Raw genomic sequence first — 24,165 nt, 5'->3', positions numbered from 1 at the left:
GGAAGGAAAGATAGTGCTGCTGCATAAGGGCAGTAGCAGACTGGAAGTGTCTAATTATAAGCCTGTTTGTGTGTCATCAGTAGTTGTTAAGGTCTTGGAGAAATTAGTGAGGGACTATATACAACATTGGGCAGATGAGGGTAATGTTATCTGTGAGAATAAACATGGATTTATGAAGGGGCGCTCTTGTTTCAGTAATATGATTGCCTTTTATAATAAAGTGACAAGAGCAGTTGATGAGGGAAAGACATATAATACCATTTTTTTGGATTTTGCAAAGGTGATTTGACAGGGTGTCACACGATAAGCTGATATTTAAGTTGCAGCACATGAGTTTAAATGTCGGGTTAGTCAAATGGATTCAGGTTGGCTGACTGATAGCTATCAGAGTCGTGTATGTTGGGCAATATCAAGCAGGCAGAAGGTTACAAATGGGGTTCTACAGGGCTCAGTATTGGTATCTGTATTGTTCGACCTTTATATCAATGATATTTTCAATGGACTGTAAAGGGACATTCAGTTGTTTGCAGATGATGTGAAGCTGGGAAGGGTTATCAGTAATAGTGCAGATGTTGCAGCCCTGCAAGAGGATTTGAATAAACTAGACAGATGGGAAAATGAATTGGGGTGTCGACTGAATGCAGCAAAATGTAAAGTCTTGAGGTTTGGGATCCATCGATGGGAGGATGAATACTCAATTAGAGGAGCTGTACTGGAGGAGGTAGGGGAGACAAGAGATCTGGGAGTGATGATTGATAGAAAACTGAAATTTAGGGAGCATATTGCAAAGGTGGTGATGGTAACTCAGAGGATTGCTGCAATACTGAGAAGTATGCTGATCTGCAGAGATAAAAGAGTTATCATTCCATTGTATAAGCCCCTGATCAGACCACACTTAGACTATTGTTCTCAGATTTGGTCCCGAGGATTTGAAGTGGATAAATTGACTGTGGAAAGGGTACAGAGGCAGATAACAAAAATGGTTTCAGGACTTTACAATATGAGTTATGAGGATCGACTGAAGGAATGTGAATTGCAGAGTTTCGTGGATAGAAGAAGGAGAGGTGACATGATCGAGACTTTTAAACTGTTGACTTTTAAATCGTAACTGTTGAGAGGCAGTTACAGGGTAGACATTGGAGAGTTCTTTCACTTGGTGGAACTGCAGGAAGGAACATCCCTGAAAGTTACGTAAGGAGGCTGTGCGCAAGAGGGTGAGGAGTGGTTTCTTTGTGTGGAGGGGAGGGGTTGACTCCTTGGAATGCATTGCCTGAGAGAGTGGTTGGAGCAGTTGGATGATTCATTTGAGCACATTTTAAAGGTGATTATATATTAATGCAATTACTTGCATTTAAGTTGAAAGTTTATTTTTCACTTGGTTAGACTATAATAAATTTAGTTTAATCCTTTATCCAAGTGTGAGCGAACAAAGTTTGTGCCTGAAAATATCTTCAGAACTGGGGTAAGGTAGTACAACATGGGCAACTCGCAGCAAAGATGGAGCAAGCTAACATCACTCCTATCTCAGTATCTCCCATAATGCAAAACACATCTCCTTACGGATATGTATACTGTTATGCATTAATGGATATATATATATATATATATATATATATAATCTAACCAAGTGAAAGTTATTGAAAGTTTATTTTTCAAGTGAAAAATAAACTTTCAATATCTTTCTCTAAATCCAGCCAGAGTAATTTAATAAAAAGGTGGCACACCGTTTGGCAACTCCTATAGGTAAAGATGACCTGCCATTGCTTCTGCCTAGTATCTCCACGATGAAGACAAAATGGGAAAAATGGCGGCCCGTGTGTTAGTGTTTTGTGTAGTGTATTATTGATGATGAAATTAAAGAGTCAGCTGAGTCATTGTGTTGTTAATTAGTGGCGATAGTTTTGAATGATAAATGATATATACAGAGGTAAGTGTTCTTCATTTTCTGAGGTTTTTTAAGGTGAAAAATTTGCTACCGTTGCTGGTAGATCGATTTGATCTACGGGATATATATAATAGAGTAACATTTTATTGCTGGTAGACACCTAAGAGTGTCTACGGGATCTGCAAGTGGACCCTCAAAAGTCCACAGGATTGTCTTTGCCTGCTCGGGGCACCTGAGGGACCTCTACTCTTTCTCCATCTGTGTCTCAACACATTTTTATTTCTTGAAATGACAAAACTTCTAAATGAGACCCAATTCGAAGAAGTCTACAGGGAATTCCTCAGACTGGGAAAGCTACTGAGTAATAATTGGCCGGGAAAGGTTAAACTGTATGACACATTTCCCCCCGAATGTGTCTCAGACGCTGTCGCTGAAGATCATTTAGAGTCGATGCCTTCTACTCCTTCAGACTTTGCAGAAGTGCGTGCTCACAAAGTCGTCGCTGAAGATCATTTAGAGTCGATGCCTTCTACACCTTCAGACTTTGTAGAAGTGCGTGCTCGCAAAAAGCGAAGAACAACAGAAGAACCGCACAATGACAATACTGTAATGGAACAGGATTCTCAGGGTTCGGACGTCGCTACTTCTCCCAAAGAAAAGGTGCCTCCGGTCATCCTTAGAGAAAAACAAAAGTGGGCAGCTTTACGATCCACAATGTCCAATCTGCATATTGGCTTCATTAAGGCCAAAAACATGGATGAAGGCATAAAGATTCAGCCAGCAACAGTGACAGACTACAGAAGGTTGACCAAGGAACTGGACAACAGAGGCATCCAGTATCATACCTTTGCGCTCAGTTCAGAAAAAAATTTAAAAGTAGTCCTTCGTGGTGTCTGTGAAGACATTGACACAGCAGAAATCGCTGCTGACCTAAATTCTCAGGATCTGCCACCAGTCAAAGTGAGCAGAATGTACAAAGCAGACAAAACTCCCATGCCATTAGTCCTTGTTGAGATTCACAAAATATATAAGGATATCTACAACTTAAAAACAGTCTGTGGTCTCATCGTCACACCGGAACCACTCCGTAAAAGATCATCTTCTGGGCAGTGCCACAGGTGCCAAAAGTTTGGCCATGCCCAGAATCTATGCCGAGCAGAATATAAAACTAAATTTATTATACAGAATATAGATGTTTAAAATGTGGAGACAGCCACCCAACCAATACCTGCACTAAGCCAAGGACCACCTCGGCCAAATGTGCCAACTGCAGTGGCCCTCATCCGGCGAACTACAAAGGATGTACTCAACACCCAAAGAACAGACGGATGGAGGCAATCAATCAGCCCTCCTCCTACAGTACAAGAACACCAGCGGCCCAGACATCAAAACCGGAGACTCAGCGACCACAGTCGGAGACCTCCAACCAAAAGCAAACAAGAAGTTATGCCGATGTGACCCGTACAACTAGGCCAATTCCAGAACAAAATCAACCAAGAGCACCTAAAAACCTAACAGCTATTATCACGGCCTCACTAGCAAACATGCTACAAAATTTTAGCCTATCAAACCCTACTGAAACCTCCACTAAAAGATTTCTTCGTGAAACACAGGTCATCCTCACAGCTCTCATAAATGAATAGTAACAAACTCATTCCAGCATCTCTTCAAATAGTTGCTTGGAACGCAAATGGCCTCAAAAACAAAATCCTGGAACTCCGTGCCTTCACATCTAGGTATCAGCCAGATGTTATTCTAATCAGCGAAACTCATCTAAGACCCTCAGACAACCCTACAATAAGGGGCTATCACCTATACAGACATGACAGACTACTCTACAGAGGTGGTGGCACTGCCATCTTCATTAAAAACTACATTAAGCACCACTCTGTGAGCATTCCTTCAACCACTAACCTTGAGATCACAGGAGTGGAAGTAGTCACCAGCTCCACTGGCAAACTGAAAATCTACTCAGCTTACAACCCTCCCCAAAAATCTCTACTTCACTCTGATCTAAATGCCATCTTAGGCATCAGAGGGCCCACCATTATTGCCGGGGATCTGAATTCCAAGCACCCTGCCTGGAATTGTTCAACCACAAACAAGAATGGTTGCATCCTTTTCAATTACTTAGGATCAAGCAACGCTGTTGTGGCAGGCCCCACCGAACCAACTCATCTCAGTACGTTCGGCACTGCTGATATCCTGGATATAGCTATCCTGCAGGATATTAAACTTCAGTACAGTATCATATCTATGGATGAACTATCATCCGATCACAATCCAATACTGCTGCAGCTGGGAAATCAGGAATTCCTGTGTCCTCCTTCTCACTCCTACATTGTATGGGAAAGACTGTCAGCAGCACTCAAGGATTATATTGGACCTGTTCCTCACATACGCACAAAAGAAGAAGTAGAAACTGCAGTTACAAATCTCACACAACAAATTAATTCTGCTATAAAGGTAGCTTCCTCCTACAAATCTGCCCGCAAGCTAGATCGTTTGCCTGAAGACATCATGAACTTAATCAGAGATAAAAACAGAGCTCGAAAGAGATTCCGTAACACGTGTGCACCACAAGACAAAACAAATCTAAACAGACTAAATGGGGCAGTAAGAGATGCACTGAAACTCACAGAGACTATGTATGGGATGAAAAGTTATCCTCCATTTCACCTAGTGATCACTCCATCTGGGGACTACTGAAAAATACCAAAAACAAAGGCAGATCCCTTCCCCCAATATTAACTGATCAGGGCCTTGCTCACACAGATGTGGACAAAGCAGAGGTTATAGCGCACAGCTTGGAAGAGCAATGCAGGCCTTCGTATGGAAACCTTGACTTTGACCACATACATAAGATTCACAGCAAGGTCAGACACTCACTCAAACTTCCTATCACCAGCACTGACCATATTGCATCAACATCACCTGCTGAGATATATGACATTATTAAAAATTTAAAGAACAAAAAAGCTCCTGGACCAGACGGCATTACTAATCGCGTGATTAAACTTCTGCCCCGGAGGGCAGTAGTGTACCTGACCAGTATAATAAATGCAATTTTAAGATTTCACTATTTTCCTTCCACCTGGAAACTGGCTGACGTAATTCCCATACATAAGCCAGGCAAAGACCCACACCTACCCCAAAATTATCGTCCAATCAGTCTCATCTCAAATCTGGGTAAGGTTGCAGAGAAGGTCATCCTCTCACGACTTCAAACCTCAATAAATGACCTAAACATCCTTCCAAAAGAACAGTTTGGTTTTAGGCAACACCATAGTACTACCCAGCAAATCCACAGAATTGTTGAATACATCACAACCAGCTACAACTGGCGCCAGTGCACAGGCGCTGTTTTCCTAGACTTATCCAAAGCATTTGACAAAATCTGGCATTTTGGACTCCTGCACAAGCTTATCTCAGCCGGCATCTAACCTAAAATGGTTCATTTAATCCACTCGTATCTTCAAAATAGATCAATGCAAGTAAAAATCAACGGTTCTACATCCTCCCAGCGCCACATCTTTGCTGGAGTGCCGCAGGGATCTCTACTGGCTCCATTGCTGTTCTCTGTATACATGTCAGACATCCCACACAATCCGATGACTTCCATTTTGGCCCTATATGCAGACGATACGGCAATACTAACCAGATCTCTCAGACCCCTTTTCATTACCAGAAAGCTTCAAGAAAACATTCTAAAGCTGGAGGGTTGGTTCTCTAAATGGAGATTGGAAGTCAACCCCCAGAAAAGCTCAGCCGTTCTTTTCTCAAAAAGGCCAATGTCTCCTGTAGGAGATTTGTTACTATTCAATATTAAAATTCCCTGGCAGTCAGAAACAAATTACCTGGGTGTAATTCTCGACAAAAAGCTATCTTTCAATCAACACACCAAGTCTGCATGCACAAAGGCATCTAAAGCCATAGCACAGATCTATCCGCTAATTAATAGAAATAGCAAGCTCAGCAACAGAATCAAATTGCAGCTATACCAGTTGACGATTCATCCTATAATCACCTATGCCTCTCCGGCCTGGAGCCACACCTCTAATGCTAACATCATCAAAATACAGCGAGTGCAGAACAAGTGCCTGAGAATGATTTTGAATGCCCCGTGGTATGTTAGAAACACTCAACTCCACAGAGACACAAATATTCCCTATATCTTCTCTTTTCTACGATCCTTAGCCACCAAGTTTTTCCTAAAGACGTCCACACATCCCAACGATTTGGTTCAACAAGCTACAGCATACGATCCAACGGACATATTCAAATATAGAAGACCAAAAGCTATATTAGCCTCCTTTAGTGATGCATAATCTCCATGCCCAATCAGGGCGAGCATTCTGCTCATAAATTTTACCTTCACTGCAACCACAACAGATAGCGGGGAATATGAAAAGCATCTTGCTTCACCCCTAAAGACATAAATGTCAATTGTCAATTGTCAATTGGTATCTCCACCTCTGGGCCTGGCTCCCACTGAAAAGACCTCAATAAAAGTCAAAACTAGTCTGGGTAGTGGCCCTTCCCTTAATGCATAAGATTATACATATCCGTAAGGAGATGTGTTTTGCATTATGGGAGATACTGAGATAGGAGTGATGTTAGCTTGCTCCACCTTTGCTGCAAGTTGCCTGGTGTTGTACTATCTTACCCCAGTCCTGAAGATAATTTCAGGTGCAAACCTTGTTTGCTCACACTTGGATAAAGGATTAAACTAAATTTATTATACTTATGTTTATGTTAAGAACAGTAGAAGATTCAGCAACAGGTGTTCACTCTGCACCCTCTAGCGACATTTTCCTTGGAACACACATCTCAGCTAATCACCCTCGTGCACAATTTAGGATGATCCCTGGCATTCTCTGTCCTTGTCACATAGAGAAAAATTTCTTCTATATTAAGCCAATAAAGTTCTTTTTAGTAAAGTTTTATCATATTCCCTTCTTTACCACCAATTAATCTATTTTTTATAATCCATAAAACTCAATCCACAAATCTTCAATTTATCCTAATAAGATAGAAAACCAAGAAAACCAAGTGAAAAATTCTCCACCACCATTCTCCAAGTGACAAGTGACAAATATTCCACCAAGTATATTCCACCAAAATATTCCGCCTTTCCACCAAGGGAGTGGAAAGAGGGAAAATAGTTCCATTGCATAAAGGAGGCTCCAAGACTGATGTAGCAAATTACCAACCAATCAGGAGTCATAGTCAAGGTACTAGAGAAAATGGTCAAGAGCAAAATACATGAATGGATAGACAGAAATGGATGACTAGTTAGTTAGTTTCGCATGATGATACAATGGCATTGAATCCCTTTTACTGGAAGATAAGACACCATCTCAATCCCCTCAAATTTTATCCAGGCTTGGGACTGGCATAGCTAACGAATCAGGCCTATGGCTGGGTCAGTATTCTTGACTGTAATCCATGTGTGTTCACAGTGCCAGTATGCCTGCTTGACGGATGAAAAACCCCAGATAAACTGGAAGAAAAAACCCTGCTGTCCACGCCCAAGATGGCTAACTTGGCTATGGCTGAGGAAGATCCTTAAGCACCTCACGTCGTCAATGGGAATCGAATCTACGACATTCCTTCCCCAGGCATCTGGTTGCAAAACGCAAAGCTACTAGGCTAACTGCATGGACTAATGGGAGATTATATGGGGGACAACAATTGTTTTGTGAAGGATAGGTCATACCTCATTAACTTGCTCACATTTTACAATACAGTGACAGCAGAGTAGGATAAAGATGATGGGTATATGGTGATACCACTTTTTTGCAAAAGCTTTTTACAGGATACTGCATGAAATTCTAATCAGAAATTGCAGCACATGGAGATGGATATAAAGTTGGTGAAGTGGATGAGTGGTTGATAGAGAGAGAGATCAGAGAGTAATTTATTTGGGAGCAGAGTATAGGAGAAGGCCTGTGACTAGCAGCATGCTGCAGGTTCTGTTCTTGGCCACTACTATCTGAGAAAGGATCTGAGAGGAACTATTCAGTTGTTTGCCTATGATCCAAAATTGGGTAGAGCAATGGGTAACATGGATGTTAAAATTTTGCAGTATGGTTTAGATAGACTGGCAGTCTGGGAATAGGAGAATGGATATCAGTTTATTGTGTCAAAGTGTAAAGTTATGCTTTTGGGGTGAACAGATTACCAGTTGTATGCCACATTGATGGAACTGTGCTCCAGTAGAGCAATGGTTAACATGGATGTTAAAATTTTGCAGTATGGTTTAGATAGACTGGCAGTCTGGGAATAGGAGAATGGATATCAGTTTATTGTGTCAAAGTGTAAAGTTATGCTTTTGGGGTGAACAGATTACCAGTTGTATGCCACATTGATGGAACTGTGCTCCAGGCAATTGATAAAAAAAGGGATTTGGGGGGGGGTGTTAGTGAATAGTGAGTTAAAGTTTAGTAGGCATATTGCAAAAGTGACTAAAGCAGCTCATCAGATTACTTGGCTAGCGAAGAATACCCTGACAAGCAGGTCATAATACCTCTTTATAGAGCCTTGATAAAACTCCATCTTGACCACTGCATACATATCTGGTTGCCTGGGCTTCTTGGGCATGAGGAAGAGGTGGAAAGGATAGAGAGGCAGGTGCCCAAGATGGTATCAGATCTATGGAATGAACTTTATGAGGACAAGTTGAATATTTGTGGCTTGCAGAAATTGGTTGACAGGGAGAAAAGGAGTGATGTGATTGAGACATACAAATTACTGAAGGATTTTTACAAGATTAATTATTATTATTATTATTATTATTATTATTATTATTTGACACCTCCAGGGAGTCCAAAGACTCATCGAGGGAGAGTGTGCCAACTGAGCCATTAGTAGCAGAGGCTCTACCAATCGACCAACAGAGGAAATTTTTCAGCACAGGTCTGGTAGTGGAAGAACTTGGGGCCATCCTCGGAAACTGAACAAGATGTAGTTAGTAAGGGTGTCAGGACTAGATTTTTTGCTGAGGAGTGGTGAATGAGTGGAATAGGTTTCCAGAGTCTGTTGTGGGATGTGAATAAGCTTAAAACAAAGTATAATAGATACTGCATGAATGCTGGATAGTACATGGCAATGTTTAGGGTCTCCATCTTATCGATAAGGACTCCATGGAGTAGCCCCCCCCCCCCAAATAATAATAATAGTATGTGCACACTTAAAGTCTATAAAAAGTATAATGTATAATAACTTTCTTATCTCTATTTTTTTTTTTTTATCTGTTCTTCATCATCTAAGTAATTGTATGAGCTAGCCTCCACTTTAGCAATATGTCCTCTGAACTTCAATTCACTGTCATCATCAGCACCAAATCCCTATCAATTCTTGCAATCCAATTTCATGAACATAATGCACTTGTTATAATATTTTCACCTTAAAGTGCATAACTTTACACAATGTTGCATCATACTAACAAACAATTTTTTATCCACAATATCAGTCTATTTAAATCATCCTGGAGGATGCTAGTTCAACTTTATTAACTAATACCTTGTCTATTTTTGCATCATAAGTAAAGAACTAGATATTAAATTCCTAAATCATCCTTGACAATAATAATACACAAAACAAAGAGAAGTGGCTTAAGTACAGAATCCTGTGGGATGCCACTGATAGCTTACTTTTTTCTTGATTCTGCAACACTGTTTACCATTCTGATATGTGTCCATCAGCCACCCACTCATCAATATCTTCAGTATCATATCCATTTCAATTTGCTTCAATTTATATAACATAGCTCTGTTTAGTACCCTATCAAATGCCTTTGTAAAGCCCAGCAGTATTACTATATTCTCATTCCCAGAGCTATGACTAAATTAAATAGTATCATTAGAAGAAGTGCTAATTCCCGTGCACATTCTCATAATACATATGCAGAGATCCCAACTAATCCCAAGACTGTATTTGCATTAAAATTCTATAACACCCCCAAACACCTCTAATTCATCTACTGGTATTCTGATATCAGTCTCTCTCTCATATATCTGCTAGCGTCGTTAGTGAATGTGGGGGCATTGTTGAGTTGTGCTGGAAAACGTGTTTTTAAATTAAAGTATAGTGAGCCTTTTTTTGTCTCAAATTTTACTGCAGTTGTGCTTCGGTTGGATACAAGTGTTCTTCAGTGGTGTTATTGTTTGGAATTCTGTTGTATATATTGTGTTTTCACTGCTGTTTGTTTCACTACTTCAGCGACTAAAGATGGCATCCAACAAGAAACGTAAGCAACTCGCAGAATTTCTTTACGAAAGACTGGCTCTGCGTTGGATTTTTTCAGAAACTGTTATATGTATGTGCCAAGGAATGTGAAGGATCTGTGGACTGTTTGGCTAAATGAGAAGAATGAAAACGTCGACGTATGCGAGAAGTGTTGGGATAGGCTGGAGCGATTAGGCATGGAAGCAGATGTTGGGACAGTAGAGGATGAACTTCGGCAGGAGTTCAGGAAAATGAAAGTGACCTTCATCTTTTGCAAGAGGGATTGGAAGTGCTCAGTAAGGGGGTTCTGGAAATTAAATCCGAGTTAAATGGGTTGAATAGAGAAATTAGGACTATGGAGATTACTCTAGCTGAAGTAACTAGAACAGGATTAAGTATGGGAGAGTCTTTGGTGATTGATGAAGAAATAAATAGTATAGGAGTGATTGGGAGTCAACAGAATGAAAGCACAAGAGGTCTGGAAGAGCAATGAGAAATGAAACTGGGAGAGTCACGCTGAATAGCATAGAAAATGAGGCCATGAGTGACTCTTGTCTGGACTTGAATGAAATTATGAATGGTAAAATATATTGTGATTCTATGATTAAGGGGTACAGAGAGCAGTATGCCTGAGAAAAAGAGCATTGAGAAATGCAACTGGGAGAGTCACGCTGAATAGCATAGAAAATGAGGCCATGAGGGACTCTTGTCTGGACTTGAACGAAATTATGAGTGGTAAAATATATGGTGATTCTATGATTAAGGGTATGGAGAGAAGTATGCCTGAGGAGTACTTGTCTGGCAGAATAATAGAGAGAGAGAGAGAGTGACTTTAGCAATAAAGACAGGGCATGATGCAGAAAAGATGATAGCTACAGTGGGTACAAATGACCTGAGTGGTAGTATTAATCAAATAGCAAAAGATTTAAGAACATAGTTGGATATCGTGAAGAAGAAAACTATCAAAGCGAGGATAGTGTGTGTGTGTGCTGCCTCATTTTGACAATCATGAGTTAAGTAGACAAGCGATGATAATGAATGATATGATTGCAAGAATGTGCAAAAAAGAGGTCTGGAATTTGTTGATGTCTGAAGTGTGTTTGAAGGAAAAAGACAGCTATATGCAAGAGATGGGTTGCATCAAAACATGGAAGGTCATAAGCGATTGAAGAAGTTACTGTTTTCTGAACAAGTTGAAGTAACTGGGCAGGGAAACTAAAATTGAAAAGGTTCAGTGTAAGAGAGAGAAACTTAAGCAGTGATTGTATAATTGTTGATCCTTATTTACAGAATAAATTGCAGAATAGAGGGGATATAAATCAGCAAGGACTACTGAAATTAGTGACATGTGTATCAGTTCTAAAGCTGGCACAAGAACTAAAGGGAATCTGCAATTTTTGTATACAAATGCAAGAAGCATTCAAAATAAGAGGGAAGAATTTTTGGCATTAGTGCAATCTCACCAAAATTTGCAGGCATTAGTGAAACTTGGCTGTCGGCAGAAGAAGTGGTCACTGGTATTGAATGTGATGGGTACAGTATTTTCAGGTAGGATAGAGAAGATAGAACGGGGAGGAGTACTGTTGATGATAGCTGATGAGTTGCAGCCAAAGAAAGTAGTATATTAAGATGACAGACATGTGAATGATAGTACATTTGAGGAGGTCTGGTGTGAAATAGTGACCAATGCAACCACATATACAGTTGGTTGCTTCTATAGGCAACGGGATATAGGGGGTGATATTGAATTCATACATCAGCAAATTAGTGCAATGAGTGCAGGGTTAGTGATTATTATTATGGAATTTAATTATGGTGATATCAATTGGAAGGAAGAAATATCATGTGGCAAAAATGAAATGGAATTCATACATCTTCTATGAGATAATTACTTGAAACAGCACATAACTGAAGGGATATGTGGTGTGAGAGTGTTGGACCTGGTCATTGGTTCGGAGGATATATGCATAAGTAAGGTGTCCTTGTTATCTCCAATTGGTGAGAGCGATCATGTGGTATTGACTTGAGAGGTCGCAAAATTTGTGAATTTCCCTTTTAAGAAGGAATATATATGGAACTACAGGTTAGGCAAACAGGGTAGGCATGAGATGGATGAGAAGTAGTATCAAGCTTGATCTGCAAAAAAATAAAATGTTATGGAGAATTTACAAGGAGAAGGGCGACCAGTATACCAATGAGCAGTACAAGGCTCAAGCTAGGAAGGTTACCAGCATAGTAAGAAAAGCTAAATCAGATTATGAGAAGACATTAGCCAAGGAGATCAACGGTAATCCCAAAGAGTTCTTCTGCTATGTTGCAAGTAAAAGGAAGAATGACTTCGGAAGGATAACCTTATTGGGTGCTGATGGTATCGAGGTGACCAATTCAGATGTAATAGTAGAGTTACTGAGTGATCACTTTTCAAAAGTCTATCACACCAAGTGAGAATATCTCTGTACCTGTAACAATAACTAATGTGAGAATTGAAGTTAAGAAATCAGAGGTACTTAGTATATTACAAAATTTAGAAGCGAATACTGCTGTAGGTTTAGATGGAATATCAGCTCGGGCGTTGCGTGAATATGCAAAGGAATTGTCAACGCCTCTTACTTGGTTATTTAACTTAAGTTTGAACTCTGATATGGTCCCTAGGGAGTGGAAAGAAGACAAAGTAGTTCCTTTGCATAAAGGTGGCTCTAAAACGGTGGTAGTTAATTACAGACTAATCACCAAAAGGAAATGGCTACACAGTGGTACTTCTGGATTTTGCTAAGGCTTTTGACAGGATACCCCACGGAATACTGTTGCGTAAACTGAAGCAGATGGGGATGGATACTAAACTGGTGATATGGATAGGAGAATAGCTCAGGGAGAGATACCAAAAGGTGACGTATGGAGGAGCAGAGTCTAGGATGAGGCAGGTGACAAGTGGTGTGCCTGAGGGCTCTGTGCTTGGACCATTGTTGTTTAATTTGTACATAAATGATATAGGAAATGGCTTAAAGGATTTCAGTTGTTTGCTGATGATGCAAAGTTGGGTAGCGCAATAAAAAAATCAAGCTGATGTTGAGAGTTTGCAAGATGATTTAAATAAGCTGCCAAATGGGCAAAAGGAAATGGATGTCAGTTCAATGTGGAAAAGTATAAAGTTATGCATTTTGGGATTAAAAGATTACCAGCAGTGTATTACATTGTTGGAACGGTGCTCCAAGAGATTGATGAGGCTAGGGACTTGTGGTGTTGGTGAAGGGAGATGAAGTTCAGCGAACACATTGCTAAGGTGTCCAAGATTGCACATAGAATTACTTGGTTATTGAGGAACACACTAACATCCAGAGATAAAGAGGTTAATATTCCCCCTTTATAAAGCATTGATTCTTCCACATTTGTACTGTGCTCAGGTCTGGTCACCTGGATTCCTTGGAGATGAGGAGGTTGTGGAAAGGGTTCAGAGGAGAGTGACTAAGTTGGTGAGTGATGTAAAAAATTCTCCCTACATTGATAGATTGAGAGCTTTTGAATTGCAGAGGTTGGTTGATAGGTGGAGAAGAGGGGAATATGATAGAAACATTTAAATTACTAAAAGGTTTTTATAAGATTGATGCAAGAGAAATGTTTCATCTGTGTGATAGTGATGGAAGAACTAGAGGTTATCCTGGAAATTAAGGAAAAGCGTGGTTAACAAGGGTGTGAGAACGAGGTTTTTTGTCTGGAGGGTGGTGAATGAATGGAATGCATTGCCTGACTCAGTTGTGAGTTCTTTGTCTGTAAATGAATTCAAGAACAGATATAATAGATATTGTTTTGATAGTTTGAGTCTCTCGTGGTGAGTCTACTAACTCCGTGGAGATACCTGTAATAATAATAATAATAATAATAATAATAATAATAATAATATCTACAATGTCTTCACCTGTGCAGTACAAGCATGAAAAGAGGTAACTCAGTATTTTAAAATAATCCACAAATCTTCAATTTATCATAATAAGAAACAATCCATAGACATGTTCCATCTCGGATGCTCACATCTAGATCCTCTTAACAACTCTTCATCCTCAAGAAAACAAAGTGACAAAATATTCCTCCAAGTATATTCCACCAGAATATTCAAGATATTCCACCTCTTTCCACCAAGGAAGTGGAAAGAGGGGAATTATTTTCACTGCTTTTGTCACTTCACTACCACCAGTACTTATTAAAGTCATTCTTCATTTTACCAAATAGTGAAAGATTGCTTTGGGATTTTCTTTAAATTGCTGAGTTAATATATTCTAATAATCAAATTTTGTATTTCTTACCAAACTGGTCATTCTTCTTGCTCATGCTTTGTAATGCTATGAGCAGTACAAAGTATAGTTCAGAGTACTGTTCAGCATTGCTATGCGTACAGTACAAAGCAGCACATAGTTCATAGCACTATTCACTGCTGTACAGCTTTGAGTACAAAACAGCACAAAGCATACTCCTCATAGCAGTGCTGCTGTGATATTGCTTATCATCTTTCTCCTTCTATATCCACAACTTATTCTCTTTTTTTTTTTTTTTTTTTTTTTTTTAGTTCCTGCTCAATGATGGTAATCATCCATCTAATCGAACTCATACCTGATTTATCCTCCAAGCCATTGGTGTACAGTTGAATACTCTTTCCTTCAAACATCCTCTAATCATTCCCATGCAATGCTAACATATATTCCTTGCAGATTGTTATGGAATGTCACTACCTAGTTAGCTTGCTCCTAGGTCTGCATTTCCCCTTTCATCCTGTATTGACTGTCCCATTCAAATTTGAAACCTGAGCAAGTGTATTTATGATTCTTTGATCTTTACACATCCATATTCAATGAATGGAGTTTTATAGGATCGACACTGAAGACCTTTTTTCAGTACATGATAAGAAGGGAGAGAACAAATGTTCATGAGTGGAAGTTGTGTAAGAGTGTGATTAACAAGGGTGTTAGGATTAGACTTTTTGCATGGAGATTGGTGAATGGATGCAATGGATTGCCAGAGGTAGTTGTGGGTGCTTCATCAGTGAATGAATTTAAGAAGTATGATAGGTATTGTGTGAATGATGGTTAGTGTGTGAATAATGGATCTCCAACGATGAGTCTTTTAGCTCCACGGAGATACCTGTATAATAATAATAATAATAATAATAATAATATGATGTTCATCATATCCAAGTCTTGAATTATCCAGCTCATTCTCCTCCTGGAAAATACCCTTCTCATTCACAATACCTCTAATTTTATTTATTACATGTGTGAACTACAGAAAGTGTAAGAGCATATATATAAATTATTAAAAGCATACATTTAAAATAATAGAAATTAAAAGAATAGGGTTTAAAGCATACATTAAAAAAACAGACATTAAAAGAATAGGGATTAAAAGTATACATTTAAAAGAATATAGACATTAAAAAAAAAAGAGTAATATAAAAATGCTACTTGCATAAAACATTATGCAAAAACATAAAATGTCAAATTTTACTCATCCAGTGACTAATATATTTTAAAGCTGTTTCATTACACTGCATTAAATCTTCTTGGGTACATATATTATTAATGCCTATTAGGCAGCATTGTAGGTGTTTCATGATTTGTGTTTTACCACATGAGCAGCTATCATTGTCTGTGTAGCTCCATCTGACATGTTCTGCTTTGATCTGCCCATTCTGGAATGAAGTCTATTCAATGTCTTCTATCTCTGCCAGTCTACATGTAGGATGGAAGGAAGAGATTCGTTTAAGTTCCGAGCCTCTGGAGATTGATCTTGACACATTGTTGACCTTGTAGCTTTGATGGAATCAACCAATGGTTCCACTGAGTGAATAAAACTTTTCCTTGATCTTAGCCTCCCATGTACTGCAAGATGTCCATACAAAGGATGCCATTCATCATTTAGTTGTTGTTTGTATTCATATCTACTCTGTGTTGTCCTTCTGAAGTGAGGAGGTGCAATATCAGACAGTGAGTATAAATGGTTAATTTTTGCAGGTTTAAGTAGCTGGAAATGTGCTGACGTATTTCATTAAGAACCTTGTCAATAATTTTGACGTGATAATCTTTCCCAAACAGGATTAGCAGAAAGCTGTCAAAAGCTGAGATGATGTCAATCGGCACAAAATATTATTATGAGTTTGAGTTTTAGCTGCTGTCTTCTTTATGCGTTGCTTATAATTTAAGGTCCTATCTGGTGTAACACCTAGGTAAGTTGGATACGGATAATTGACCAATTTCACACCATTCCATTCTATATTCAACTCTCTCCTCACCTCCCTATTATTGAGATGGAAAAGACACATTTGGATTTTACTGGGATTTGGTTTCAGTTGGTTTTCCTTATAGTAAACTGTAAGGGCTTCTAATTCTTGTGTGAGCTGCTTCTCAATGTTATCAAAGGATTTTGCTTGATGAGCTGTTGTCCGGTCATCTGCATATAAGAAGGTTCTTGACTGTGGGTTTATAGGTTGGTCATTAGTATATATATATATATATATATATATATTGAAGAGGAGAGGGGAGAGCACACTTCCCTAGGGATAGACCATTTTTCTGGATACACTATCTCCTATTTTTTCCTTGAAATTCCACAAAGAATCTCCTGCTAAACAGCAGCAACCTAAATACCTCCACTAACTGATAGCTGTTTGTTATGCTATAAATTTTGGCTATAAGATTTAATGTGTCATATGCTGCTGCTGTCAAATCTAGGAATACAGCTCCTGTTGTTAACCCCATTTCAAAGCTGTCCTCAATAAATTATGTTAGATAATAATACTTGCCCAGTGCATGATCTTCCTGGTCTAAATCATAGTAGTGTATCTGCTCTCCAGCTGAAAGGCTGCAGGTCGAATCCTCCTGTGGGCATAGATGTTTGTGATTGTCTGTGGAAATACTTGTGGTGGTGGTGGTGGTGGTGGTGGTGGGTGGTAGATGGCGTTAGTGTAGTTGAGGTCAGTTGTAGTTGGTAGACTGAGTGGTGGAGACAACAGAGAGTGGTAGAGTAGGTGCCCTCCCTCGATGAGTCTTTGGACTCCCTGGAGGTGTCATGTAATAATAATAATAATAAATCCCGCCTGTTCTTTTATCAGCACCTTTTCTATTTCTGGACTTAATCTGTTCAAAATTAACCTCTCATACAGCTTCAGCATTGAGCATAGGAGAGCTATAGGCCTGTAGCTCTTTGGATCTTCAGCAGGTTTATCCAGTTTCAGGATAGGTATTACTTTCATTTGCCTCCAAATGCTGAATATTTTAGCAAATTTCCAACAAAAGTTGAAAAATACTAACAACCACTCTATTATCTTTTCTCCCAGATTCCTTAGGGTTGTGTTGCTAACATCATCTATCTTTTTTCTTTCTTTATTTTAACCCTTTCTATATAGGCACTTCTGGCTATAGGTGTCTCCCAATTCTCTCCCTCTGTTTCTATCCTAAGCTTGTTGGTGCCAAAGAGTTCCTATTGTTTTTTCATATCATCTGACCACCTTCTTTCAGGTCTTCCAGTTGATCTTTTATCTTCATATGGCTGCCATTCCAGTAAAATTTTAGTCCATCTATTGTTCTTGAGTGTTATCATGTGTCCTACCCATTTCCATTTCTTTCGAAGTATGTTTTCTCCAATATCTAAAACTTTTGTTTTAGCTCTTATTTCTTAATTTTTCTGATTTTATCTCTGAGTCTTATGCTTAGCAGATATCTTTCCATTCTTCTTTCTGTTTTTTGAATTTTACCTATTATTTCCTTTTAAAATGTCCAGGTTTCTGCACCATATGTCATAACAGGCAATGCACATTGGTTGAGCAGTCTTTCTCTGTTCTCAGGTTTTTTTTTTTTTTTGATGTTTAAAAATCTCTTCAATTTTCCAGAAGCTGGCCATCCCATTGCTATTCTTCTTTTCACTTCTTCTATGACTCCTTGTTTCTTCATTGTCAACAATTTTCCTAAGTATACATACTCATCTACTATTTCAATTTCTTTACTGTTTACCTTAATAACGTTGTGTCTTTTATCATATCCTTTTCAGTTTGTCATTATTTTTATTTTCTCAAAATGAATGTCTAATCCAATTTCCAGTGATTTAGTTGTTAGATCTTGTATCATTTCTTTTAAATCTTTCATATAATATCTATAACAGTGACTTTTCCTGGTTTAAGGCTTTTAGGGCATTTTCTAGGTCCTCTTTAGTAAATAGTACTACGAAGAGAACATTTTCTGGATCTCTAACTTTTTTAATGTAATCTTTAGGTATTTTTCCTTCAGTACTCGGTTTATCATTCAGAGATTGTAGAGTTGCAATTTGGTTTGCATTTATATTAACTTTGATTGCTGCTGTTGTTGTGCAGTCACCATATACTTTTTTGAGTAAGAGCCAGACTTTCCTGCTACTGTGTTTCATAATGGGGGGGGGGTGGGGGGGGGGGGGGGTGGGGGGGGGGGGGGGTGGGGGGGGGGGGGGGTGGGGGGGGGGGGGGGTGGGGGGGGGGGGGGGTGGGGGGGGGGGGGGGTGGGGGGGGGGGGGGGTGGGGGGGGGGGGGGGTGGGGGGGGGGGGGGGTGGGGGGGGGGGGGGGTGGGGGGGGGGGGGGGTGGGGGGGGGGGGGGGTGGGGGGGGGGGGGGGTGGGGGGGGGGGGGGGTGGGGGGGGGGGGGGGTGGGGGGGGGGGGGGGTGGGGGGGGGGGGGGGTGGGGGGGGGGGGGGGTGGGGGGGGGGGGGGGTGGGGGGGGGGGGGGGTGGGGGGGGGGGGGGGTGGGGGGGGGGGGGGGTGGGGGGGGGGGGGGGTGGGGGGGGGGGGGGGTGGGGGGGGGGGGGGGTGGGGGGGGGGGGGGGTGGGGGGGGGGGGGGGTGGGGGGGGGGGGGGGTGGGGGGGGGGGGGGGTGGGGGGGGGGGGGGGTGGGGGGGGATCCTGGAGGATGCTAGTTCAACTTTATTAACTAATACCTTGTCTATTTTTGCATCATAAGTAAAGAACTAGATATTAAATTCCTAAATCATCCTTGACAATAATAATACACAAAACAAAGAGAAGTGGCTTAAGTACAGAATCCTGTGGGATGCCACTGATAGCTTACTTTTTTCTTGATTCTGCAACACTGTTTACCATTCTGATATGTGTCCATCAGCCACCCACTCATCAATATCTTCAGTATCATATCCATTTCAATTTGCTTCAATTTATATAACATAGCTCTGTTTAGTACCCTATCAAATGCCTTTGTAAAGCCCAGCAGTATTACTATATTCTCATTCCCAGAGCTATGACTAAATTAAATAGTATCATTAGAAGAAGTGCTAATTCCCGTGCACATTCTCATAATACATATGCAGAGATCCCAACTAATCCCAAGACTGTATTTGCATTAAAATTCTATAACACCCCCAAACACCTCTAATTCATCTACTGGTATTCTGATATCAGTCTCTCTCTCATATATCTGCTAGCGTCGTTAGTGAATGTGGGGGCATTGTTGAGTTGTGCTGGAAAACGTGTTTTTAAATTAAAGTATAGTGAGCCTTTTTTTGTCTCAAATTTTACTGCAGTTGTGCTTCGGTTGGATACAAGTGTTCTTCAGTGGTGTTATTGTTTGGAATTCTGTTGTATATATTGTGTTTTCACTGCTGTTTGTTTCACTACTTCAGCGACTAAAGATGGCATCCAACAAGAAACGTAAGCAACTCGCAGAATTTCTTTACGAAAGACTGGCTCTGCGTTGGATTTTTTCAGAAACTGTTATATGTATGTGCCAAGGAATGTGAAGGATCTGTGGACTGTTTGGCTAAATGAGAAGAATGAAAACGTCGACGTATGCGAGAAGTGTTGGGATAGGCTGGAGCGATTAGGCATGGAAGCAGATGTTGGGACAGTAGAGGATGAACTTCGGCAGGAGTTCAGGAAAATGAAAGTGACCTTCATCTTTTGCAAGAGGGATTGGAAGTGCTCAGTAAGGGGGTTCTGGAAATTAAATCCGAGTTAAATGGGTTGAATAGAGAAATTAGGACTATGGAGATTACTCTAGCTGAAGTAACTAGAACAGGATTAAGTATGGGAGAGTCTTTGGTGATTGATGAAGAAATAAATAGTATAGGAGTGATTGGGAGTCAACAGAATGAAAGCACAAGAGGTCTGGAAGAGCAATGAGAAATGAAACTGGGAGAGTCACGCTGAATAGCATAGAAAATGAGGCCATGAGTGACTCTTGTCTGGACTTGAATGAAATTATGAATGGTAAAATATATTGTGATTCTATGATTAAGGGGTACAGAGAGCAGTATGCCTGAGAAAAAGAGCATTGAGAAATGCAACTGGGAGAGTCACGCTGAATAGCATAGAAAATGAGGCCATGAGGGACTCTTGTCTGGACTTGAACGAAATTATGAGTGGTAAAATATATGGTGATTCTATGATTAAGGGTATGGAGAGAAGTATGCCTGAGGAGTACTTGTCTGGCAGAATAATAGAGAGAGAGAGAGAGAGTGACTTTAGCAATAAAGACAGGGCATGATGCAGAAAAGATGATAGCTACAGTGGGTACAAATGACCTGAGTGGTAGTATTAATCAAATAGCAAAAGATTTAAGAACATAGTTGGATATCGTGAAGAAGAAAACTATCAAAGCGAGGATAGTGTGTGTGTGTGCTGCCTCATTTTGACAATCATGAGTTAAGTAGACAAGCGATGATAATGAATGATATGATTGCAAGAATGTGCAAAAAAGAGGTCTGGAATTTGTTGATGTCTGAAGTGTGTTTGAAGGAAAAAGACAGCTATATGCAAGAGATGGGTTGCATCAAAACATGGAAGGTCATAAGCGATTGAAGAAGTTACTGTTTTCTGAACAAGTTGAAGTAACTGGGCAGGGAAACTAAAATTGAAAAGGTTCAGTGTAAGAGAGAGAAACTTAAGCAGTGATTGTATAATTGTTGATCCTTATTTACAGAATAAATTGCAGAATAGAGGGGATATAAATCAGCAAGGACTACTGAAATTAGTGACATGTATATCAGTTCTAAAGCTGGCACAAGAACTAAAGGGAATCTGCAATTTTTGTATACAAATGCAAGAAGCATTCAAAATAAGAGGGAAGAATTTTTGGCATTAGTGCAATCTCACCAAAATTTGCAGGCATTAGTGAAACTTGGCTGTCGGCAGAAGAAGTGGTCACTGGTATTGAATGTGATGGGTACAGTATTTTCAGGTAGGATAGAGAAGATAGAACGGGGAGGAGTACTGTTGATGATAGCTGATGAGTTGCAGCCAAAGAAAGTAGTATATTAAGATGACAGACATGTGAATGATAGTACATTTGAGGAGGTCTGGTGTGAAATAGTGACCAATGCAACCACATATACAGTTGGTTGCTTCTATAGGCAACGGGATATAGGGGGTGATATTGAATTCATACATCAGCAAATTAGTGCAATGAGTGCAGGGTTAGTGATTATTATTATGGAATTTAATTATGGTGATATCAATTGGAAGGAAGAAATATCATGTGGCAAAAATGAAATGGAATTCATACATCTTCTATGAGATAATTACTTGAAACAGCACATAACTGAAGGGATATGTGGTGTGAGAGTGTTGGACCTGGTCATTGGTTCGGAGGATATATGCATAAGTAAGGTGTCCTTGTTATCTCCAATTGGTGAGAGCGATCATGTGGTATTGACTTGAGAGGTCGCAAAATTTGTGAATTTCCCTTTTAAGAAGGAATATATATGGAACTACAGGTTAGGCAAACAGGGTAGGCATGAGATGGATGAGAAGTAGTATCAAGCTTGATCTGCAAAAAAATAAAATGTTATGGAGAATTTACAAGGAGAAGGGCGACCAGTATACCAATGAGCAGTACAAGGCTCAAGCTAGGAAGGTTACCAGCATAGTAAGAAAAGCTAAATCAGATTATGAGAAGACATTAGCCAAGGAGATCAACGGTAATCCCAAAGAGTTCTTCTGCTATGTTGCAAGTAAAAGGAAGAATGACTTCGGAAGGATAACCTTATTGGGTGCTGATGGTATCGAGGTGACCAATTCAGATGTAATAGTAGAGTTACTGAGTGATCACTTTTCAAAAGTCTATCACACCAAGTGAGAATATCTCTGTACCTGTAACAATAACTAATGTGAGAATTGAAGTTAAGAAATCAGAGGTACTTAGTATATTACAAAATTTAGAAGCGAATACTGCTGTAGGTTTAGATGGAATATCAGCTCGGGCGTTGCGTGAATATGCAAAGGAATTGTCAACGCCTCTTACTTGGTTATTTAACTTAAGTTTGAACTCTGATATGGTCCCTAGGGAGTGGAAAGAAGACAAAGTAGTTCCTTTGCATAAAGGTGGCTCTAAAACGGTGGTAGTTAATTACAGACTAATCACCAAAAGGAAATGGCTACACAGTGGTACTTCTGGATTTTGCTAAGGCTTTTGACAGGATACCCCACGGAATACTGTTGCGTAAACTGAAGCAGATGGGGATGGATACTAAACTGGTGATATGGATAGGAGAATAGCTCAGGGAGAGATACCAAAAGGTGACGTATGGAGGAGCAGAGTCTAGGATGAGGCAGGTGACAAGTGGTGTGCCTGAGGGCTCTGTGCTTGGACCATTGTTGTTTAATTTGTACATAAATGATATAGGAAATGGCTTAAAGGATTTCAGTTGTTTGCTGATGATGCAAAGTTGGGTAGCGCAATAAAAAAATCAAGCTGATGTTGAGAGTTTGCAAGATGATTTAAATAAGCTGCCAAATGGGCAAAAGGAAATGGATGTCAGTTCAATGTGGAAAAGTATAAAGTTATGCATTTTGGGATTAAAAGATTACCAGCAGTGTATTACATTGTTGGAACGGTGCTCCAAGAGATTGATGAGGCTAGGGACTTGTGGTGTTGGTGAAGGGAGATGAAGTTCAGCGAACACATTGCTAAGGTGTCCAAGATTGCACATAGAATTACTTGGTTATTGAGGAACACACTAACATCCAGAGATAAAGAGGTTAATATTCCCCCTTTATAAAGCATTGATTCTTCCACATTTGTACTGTGCTCAGGTCTGGTCACCTGGATTCCTTGGAGATGAGGAGGTTGTGGAAAGGGTTCAGAGGAGAGTGACTAAGTTGGTGAGTGATGTAAAAAATTCTCCCTACATTGATAGATTGAGAGCTTTTGAATTGCAGAGGTTGGTTGATAGGTGGAGAAGAGGGGAATATGATAGAAACATTTAAATTACTAAAAGGTTTTTATAAGATTGATGCAAGAGAAATGTTTCATCTGTGTGATAGTGATGGAAGAACTAGAGGTTATCCTGGAAATTAAGGAAAAGCGTGGTTAACAAGGGTGTGAGAACGAGGTTTTTTGTCTGGAGGGTGGTGAATGAATGGAATGCATTGCCTGACTCAGTTGTGAGTTCTTTGTCTGTAAATGAATTCAAGAACAGATATAATAGATATTGTTTTGATAGTTTGAGTCTCTCGTGGTGAGTCTACTAACTCCGTGGAGATACCTGTAATAATAATAATAATAATAATAATAATAATAATAATAATAATAATATCTACAATGTCTTCACCTGTGCAGTACAAGCATGAAAAGAGGTAACTCAGTATTTTAAAATAATCCACAAATCTTCAATTTATCATAATAAGAAACAATCCATAGACATGTTCCATCTCGGATGCTCACATCTAGATCCTCTTAACAACTCTTCATCCTCAAGAAAACAAAGTGACAAAATATTCCTCCAAGTATATTCCACCAGAATATTCAAGATATTCCACCTCTTTCCACCAAGGAAGTGGAAAGAGGGGAATTATTTTCACTGCTTTTGTCACTTCACTACCACCAGTACTTATTAAAGTCATTCTTCATTTTACCAAATAGTGAAAGATTGCTTTGGGATTTTCTTTAAATTGCTGAGTTAATATATTCTAATAATCTAATTTTGTATTTCTTACCAAACTGGTCATTCTTCTTGCTCATGCTTTGTAATGCTATGAGCAGTACAAAGTATAGTTCAGAGTACTGTTCAGCATTGCTATGCGTACAGTACAA

At 39.8% G+C, this 24,165-nt stretch overlaps 1 protein-coding gene across 1 annotated transcript in view; it reads right to left on the bottom strand.

The window, feature by feature from the left end:
- Positions 1 to 24,165, bottom strand: part of LOC150102416 (muscle-specific protein 300 kDa-like) — a 1,203,500-nt gene that overhangs the window by 550,226 nt on the left and 629,109 nt on the right. The gene's annotated exons all lie outside the window — the stretch shown is intronic.

Source organism: Typopeltis vanoorti, chromosome 10 (genome assembly GCF_054136105.1).
Source record: "Typopeltis vanoorti isolate ZY-2024b chromosome 10, IOZ_Tvanoo_1.0, whole genome shotgun sequence".
NCBI lineage: Eukaryota > Metazoa > Arthropoda > Arachnida > Uropygi > Thelyphonidae > Typopeltis > Typopeltis vanoorti.
The sequence above is the reverse complement of the archived record's forward strand: the minus strand, read 5'-3'. Positions and strand labels throughout refer to the sequence as shown.